This window comes from Anopheles stephensi, unplaced genomic scaffold (genome assembly GCF_013141755.1).
Source record: "Anopheles stephensi strain Indian unplaced genomic scaffold, UCI_ANSTEP_V1.0 ucontig153, whole genome shotgun sequence".
Taxonomy (NCBI): domain Eukaryota; kingdom Metazoa; phylum Arthropoda; class Insecta; order Diptera; family Culicidae; genus Anopheles; species Anopheles stephensi.
In genome coordinates this window covers 1-7,500 of record NW_023405073.1, presented here as the reverse complement: position 1 = coordinate 7,500, position 7,500 = coordinate 1, and positions in this window count along the sequence as shown.

The following is a 7,500-nucleotide window of genomic DNA, read 5'->3' as shown; positions in this document are numbered from 1 at the left end:
CAGGTACGTAATGCACAGTAGAGATACATTGTCGGGAGGTGGAACCCGAAAAATGTACAAGTCCGGGAATACGGGGTGCATCGTATGTAACGTTCGATGTACATATAAAGCCTGGTAGGTGTTGGGATTATATCTGCAACACGGGCATTATCGAAAGATGGTTAAGTGGAGTCACCCAATGGGTGCCGTGCGTTATAAGGTACGTAATGCACAGTAGAGATACATTGTCGGGAGGTGGAACCCGAAAAATGTACAAGTCCGGGAATACGGGGTGCATCGTATGTAACGTTCGATGTACATATAAAGCCTGGTAGGTGTTGGGATTATATCTGCAACACGGGCATTATCGAAAGATGGTTAAGTGGAGTCACCCAATGGGTGCCGTGCGTTATAAGGTACGTAATGCACAGTAGAGATACATTGTCGGGAGGTGGAACCCGAAAAATGTACAAGTCCGGGAATACGGAAAAGTTCCCCATGAAAGGCTGGGGATACAATTATTGATACAAATAATGTGCCTAAGGGTACATTTATTTTTCTAAGTCCCAGAAATCCGTCACTGAACATCACGACTTACAAACACATCTTCCCCCGGTCCTCCCATATACGGCACGGGGACAAGTATGAAGAATGAAAATCATGTGTGTATGGAACATATAATGTGCCTGAGAGCACATTTTTTTTCTAAGTCCCAGAAATCCGTCACTGAACATCACGACTTACGAAGACATGTTCCCCCGGTCCTCCCATATACGGCACGGGGACAAGTATGAAGAATGAAAATCATGTGTGTATGAAACATATAATGTGCCTGAGAGCACATTTTTTTTCTAAGTCCCAGAAATCCGTCACTGAACATCACGACTTACGAAGACATGTTCCCCCGGTCCTCCCATATACGGCACGGGACAAGTATGAAGTATGAAAATTTTTGGTCACAGCGTGAAATCCCTCTAATGATCATGAAAATAGCATCGGATCACTTATCTGACCATAAAAAGTGAACCAAAACCCTATTTGGACAAACTTTTTGGTCCTATGAAAAATTCACTTTTCATATATGTCATGGTCGAAAATTTTCTAAGTCCCAAAAAATCACATTATTCTCGAATATCTCGAAAACTACGTATCGGACAGGGGTCAACCAAGGTGTTTTAGAAAGGTCTTTACAAGCTCTATTTAATGAGCCATAGCGACTTTCAAGTGATTTTTTGACACTTTTTCGCATATCGGCATCCTTGGTTCCCATACTGGCCATAGGCCATAGGGCACCGAACGGCCAACTTTTGGTCCGGGGGTGAAATTTTTTTTTCACGAGATTTTGATGAAAATGGCTTCGGAACGCGTTTCTAATAATGAAAAGTGAAACCAAACAGTATTTGCGAAGAAAAAATTGTCCTATGAAAAAATCACTTTTTCTTAGGGTACGGGTCAAAAATTTTCTAAGTCCCAAAAAATCACATATTCTCGAATATCTCGAAAACTACGTATCGGACAGGGGTCAACCAAGGTGTTTTAGAAAGGTCTTTACAAGCTCTATTTAATGAGCCATAGCGACTTTCAAGTGATTTTTTGACACTTTTTCGCATATCGGCATCCTTGGTTCCCATACTGGCCATAGGCCATAGGGCACCGAACGGCCAACTTTTGGTCCGGGGGTGAAATTTTTTTTTCACGAGATTTTGATGAAAATGGCTTCGGAACGCGTTTCTAATAATGAAAAGTGAAACCAAACAGTATTTGCGAAGAAAAAATTGTCCTATGAAAAAATCACTTTTTCTTAGGGTACGGGTCAAAAATTTTCTAAGTCCCAAAAAATCACATTTTCTCGAATATCTCGAAAACTACTTATCGGACAGGGGTCAACCAAGGTGTTTTAGAAAGGTCTCAACAAGCTCTAAATAATGGGCCATAGCGACTTTTTAGTGATTTTTTGACAAATTTTGTCATATCGGCATCCCGAGTTCCCATACTGGCCATAGGCCATGGGGCCCCGAACGAAAAAATTTTGGTCCGAGGGTCAAAATTTTTTTTCTCATAAATTTGTTCAAAACGCCGTCGGAACGCGCCTTAGATCATGAAAAGTGAAAAGAAACAGTATTTTGCAAAAGTTGGGGTGGCCTATGACTTACATGGCCACGTCCTAGGTCCGAGTTCCCGAGGTCGTGTTCTTCAGTGGCGGAAAAAAATGGCCACTTGTGGGAGATGCAAAATGTTCATTTTGTATTATAGGGGACACACTATCGAAGCGAAAATTTCAGAAATGGCCTAAAACGTGAAGAAATGATGGGGTATGTACGAAAAGAAGGTTTTTATGGTCAAACGGTGAAAATTTTTTTTTTATGAAAAATTTTGGTCTCCCACCGTTCATGAATTTCTAGGACCAAAAATCGAAAAATTTGAAAACTTCACGATCGAAAGGGAAACGCATATGTGGTGTTCCTAGGTGTGTACGGTGTACGAAAAACGGGTTCACGATGAGATATCAGGCAAATAAGTGGACCTAAAGTGAGTTATACGGGTAAGACGAGGTGTCCAAAGACCGAAATAGGGGTACCAACTGAGAACGAAATGAAGGTCCCCGAAGTCGCCATACAAGTTATAGGAGGTGTCCAAAGTACGAAAAGAGTTCCATATTCGGCTGTTCCTACTATATGGTTCCCTGATTGCTGCTCCAAGGAGTAGTGAGGAAGTGTCCAAAGGTCTGTTGGGGGTATCGAGGTGATACCCTCGACGGACAATATGCACGAAAAGTGGTTCGATGATCTATCCTGTAGGTCGTACGGCAGCCATACCCGGCTGGAAGTACCGCGGTAATTCCGCAATAAAACGTTCGCCAGACGAACAAACAAATTGAATTAGCTCATCGTAGTGTACGGAAACGAAACGAAAATGTAAGGTGATTAGGGATCCGGGAGCAATCTCGCGATCCCATGGTTCGGTGTAAGAAATGATACGAAGTGTTCATAAGTCTCCTCTGGAGGCAGAACCATCGTAGCAAAGTTCGGGAACCCAAGGGTCACAAAAACTCGTAGGACGATATCCACGAATAATCGGGGACTTGTGGGGACTACCGTGCCCTGACAAGTCAACTACACCTTAACTGGTGATGGTCGTCCTACGGGGACCTGCGGGGAACAAAAGGGTCACTAAAAACTCGTAGGACAATATCTCCGAATAATCGGGGACTTGTGGGGACCACCGTGCCCTGACAAGTCAACTACACCTTAACTGGTGATGGTTGTCCTACGGGGACCTGCCGGGAACCCAAGGGTCACAAAAACTCGTAGGACGATATCCACGAATAATCGGGGACTTGTGGGGACTACCGTGCCCTGACAAGTCAACTACACCTTAACTGGTGATGGTCGTCCTACGGGGACCTGCGGGGAGCAAAAGGAGTCAGAAACAATCGTAGGACGATATCCACGAATAATCGGGGACTTGTGGGGACTACCGTGCCCTGACAAGTCAACTACACCTTAACTGGTGATGGTCGTCCTACGGGGACCTTCAGGGAGCCGCAGTAAGTCGCAGGTCGTATGCGAGCCTTGATTGGTCCTGTTGGGGGCGTGCGGGGTGTAATGCCTCGGTACGTCAAATGTTGGTGTACGATGTACATCGATAATCTGACATCCTCCTGAACAACCTTTGCTCGTGTGGTTATTGGCGCTGTGGAGTCGGTGTACTGCCGCAGGTCAATGAGAGTGGTCACAACAAAGATTGTGTCACCTGATGAACGTAGAAAGAGAGTCTGCGGGGACTGGTGCCCTGGTAGACAAAAAATATCGAACAAGCAATTGACGAAGACGAATTCTGGTTGATCCTACCAGTAATATACGCTTGTCTCAAAGGTTAAGCCATGCATGTCTAAGTACAAACATAAATGAATGTGAAACCGCATAAGGCTCAGTACAACAGCCATAATTCACAAGATCATCCACCCATCAGTTACTTGGATAACTGTGGAAAAGCCAGAGCTAATACATGCAACATGCCGGGACCGCTGTCCGCTTGCGGGCGGTGGAACTGGTGCACTTATTAGTAAAACCAATCGCCTCCGGGCGGCTTGAGTTGAAGTCTGGATAAGGATGCCGATCGTATGGTCGCTTGACCGACGACAGATCTTGCAAATGTCTGCCCTATCAACTATTGATGGTAGTGTAGAGGACTACCATGGTTGCGACGGGTAACGGGGAATCAGGGTTCGATTCCGGAGAGGGAGCCTGAGAAATGGCTACCACATCCAAGGAAGGCAGCAGGCGCGTAAATTACCCAATCCCGGCACGGGGAGGTAGTGACGAGAAATAACAATATGGACCTCTCTAACGATGGTCCATAATTGGAATGAATTGAGCATAAATCCTTCAATAAGGATCAAGTGGAGGGCAAGTCTGGTGCCAGCAGCCGCGGTAATTCCAGCTCCACTAGCGTATATTAAAGTTGTTGCGGTTAAAACGTTCGAAGTTGATTCCCCGTCCAGACACGCGACCGCCGCGGGCGCCCGGCACACGCCGGATACGTTCGTGCGCGAGCTCGCGGCTGCGACTCACAATGGTGTGCCTGGGCGTCAACCTCGTGATCGGTCGGGCACGTCCCGAGCCGGTGCGTGGTGCCCGGGCAGCTCCCATTTACCTTGAACAAATTAGAGTGCTTCAAGCAGGCTAGTACAAAAGCGTCCACACCCGCCCAGGGTTGGCGTTGGCCGAGAATAATCTTGCATGGAATAATGGAACATGACCTCGGTCTGAGTCTTTTGGTTGGTTTTGTATAGACCCAGAGGTAATGATTAACAGAAGTAGTTGGGGGCATTGGTATTACGGCGCGAGAGGTGAAATTCGTAGACCGTCGTAGGACCAACTGAAGCGAAAGCGTTTGCCATGGATGCTTTCATTAATCAAGAACGAAAGTTAGAGGATCGAAGGCGATTAGATACCGCCCTAGTTCTAACCGTAAACGATGCCAATCAGCAATTGGGAGACGCTACTACATTCGGTGCTCTCAGTAGCTTCCGGGAAACCAAAATCGGGTTCCGGGGGAAGTATGGTTGCAAAGTTGAAACTTAAAGGAATTGACGGAAGGGCACCACAAGAAGTGGAGCTTGCAGAGGCGTTTGACAGTTGACAGCGAACGGTGGTGTTTCCGTGAGCTGCGCAAAAAATTGTCGAAAAAAGGTGAAAAAAGTGTTTAAATTCTTTACAGAGTGCTTTAAAAGTGATAAAAAGGCGTTTGTTATCATTTGGAAGTGAATTTGGACCAAAAAACTGGAAAAAACAGTGAAAGTGTGGTATAAACAAAACCCCATACATTTGTATGGAGGGGTTTTTCACTGATTTGGCGGCTCTAAGCAACCGTTTTAGATGCGGTTTTCGCTGAAAACGCAAGACTGGGAGCCAATTTAGTGTTTTCGACGGAAAAACGGTGGATGCCGGTGGTCTGTACGCGGAAAAAACTGTAAAAAACATTCCGGCTATAGAAGAAGAAGAAGAAGAAGAAGAAACTGTTTCTTGAAGCGTGCAGAAAAAGTGTCCGGATCTAATCGGAAGTGGTTTAAATCGTTAGATCGTGTCGTGATTAGTGGGTACAAGTGAAAACAGACCGAAAATCGGTCCATTTGGGCCGGAAAAAAGTGTGGGAAAAATCCAGATTGTGACGTTTCCACGTGGCGTCTTGTTCCGGATCTCACTTTTTTCACCCAATACGCAACGGATCTGGACGCATGTGGTGTTAAAAGAAGCGGAAAAGTGCCAGCTAGTGAAATAGTGCAAAAAACCGGAAAGAAAACGGTTGAAAATAACCAAAAAAAGTGCATTTATAGTGGTGACAAAATTTGACATTGGACATGTCCCATGACCCATGGGACAAAAATAAATTCCCATGGGACAAAAAAATTCTGACATTAGTGAAAATTTTTTCAATTAAGAAAAAGTGTGTCATAAAATCGTGTAAACCAGTGGAGATTATTCAGAAAACTCTATAATAATTTTCGGGACATCTTGATAATTTTCCTGCCACCCATTTCCCCCCCGCACCCCGACCGAAAGGGAAAAAAATCCCTTAATAAGGGAAAATAAGGAATTGGGCGGGAAAATTCGAAAAGTGTACGGAAATTCTAAAAACCGGTGGAAAAGTGTTGAGAAAAATCATATGCAACTTTTGGTGGTTGAAACGAGGTGTCCCCGCTCCCCATACCCCCCCTCCCCCTTCGTCCGAGCGCCGACGAGCGCCTTAATAAGGGAAATAGTGAGCGGAAATTTTTAAATAAGTACGGAAAATTCCGGGGTGTGGTTTTTCCCGTATAACGTTGAGGAGGACAAATTTTTCAAAGGAGTTTCTGGGGCCCACCGCAAACCCCACTTCCCCCACCCTCGCCTGAATAATTGGCAACTTTCAAAAAGGGGATATTTAGGGGAAATTCAGTGCGAGTGCGTGTGAAAATTTGTGTGGTGTGTGTCCGAAGCCCTCCGCCCCCCCACCTGCAACGGGAAACCATCCCAAACCGTGGAGACTTGGGTGGTAGGACAGGCGACGAACCTGCTAAGTGTTAGCGAGCAGGAAATCTTCCCGGTTTTCGTCATCTGGCGGGAGATGACGTAAATAGCGGATAGTTTGCGCCCATCAACTCAAGATGGGATCAGACACCGACACGGGGAGTCGGAATCTGATGTTCCGGTTGTTCCGGAATCACTGAAGAAGGCGGTGGTGAAGAAACGGCGTATAGGTGAGCCACCTCTTCAGCCACGAGTGGTGTTGGAGCCGATTGAGGTTTCACCAAGAACAATGGCGGCTTTCCATGGCACGACGCCACAGGAACCAGTGGCAACCAGCGAGGAGAATAATTCGGGTTTGCCGGCCTCCGCCGTCCCGATGGTGGTGGTTCTCTCCTCCCGAGCCAACCTCTTTAGAGGAAGAGATGCGGGAGGAGAATGGCTCACGGAGGACCGCAGCCACTACACCACCGATTCCGTCACCACGCAGGGTGACCTCACCGGAAGCAACGGCTGCTACCGTTCGACCAGTGAATTCGAATGGGGCGCCGGAGGGATCGCACCAGCTCATCGGAGACTGTTGCAGAAGCTGGAAACGATGACCGAGAGGCTGACCCAAGTGACGGAGAGGCTGGAAGCAGCGACCAGGAGAATAAAGTTCTTAGGCGAGAGCTTGAACTCTATAGGATGGGGACACGGACGGTGTCGGAGATGTACTTCCGCGGTTGGTACGGGCTTGGGAAACCAAGCGGTATCCAGCTGGACCAGTAAGAAGACCGTTAAGCGGTCTCAAAAGCGCACGAGGGCACTGACCCGTGAGACAAGCGGTCCTGCCACCATCGGTTGCTGGAGTTGCAGGACCAATTGCGCGCGAAGCGGAAAAGGAAGGGCAGCAGCAGCAGAGACCGGGGCGTGAAGCAGTCCGCCCTCAGCGCAGCAGCTGTCTTATCGGGGACGTCCTGTCACCTGGGTGGCAACGGTTGGGCAGAGGCCTCCGAGGCAGCCTCAGCAA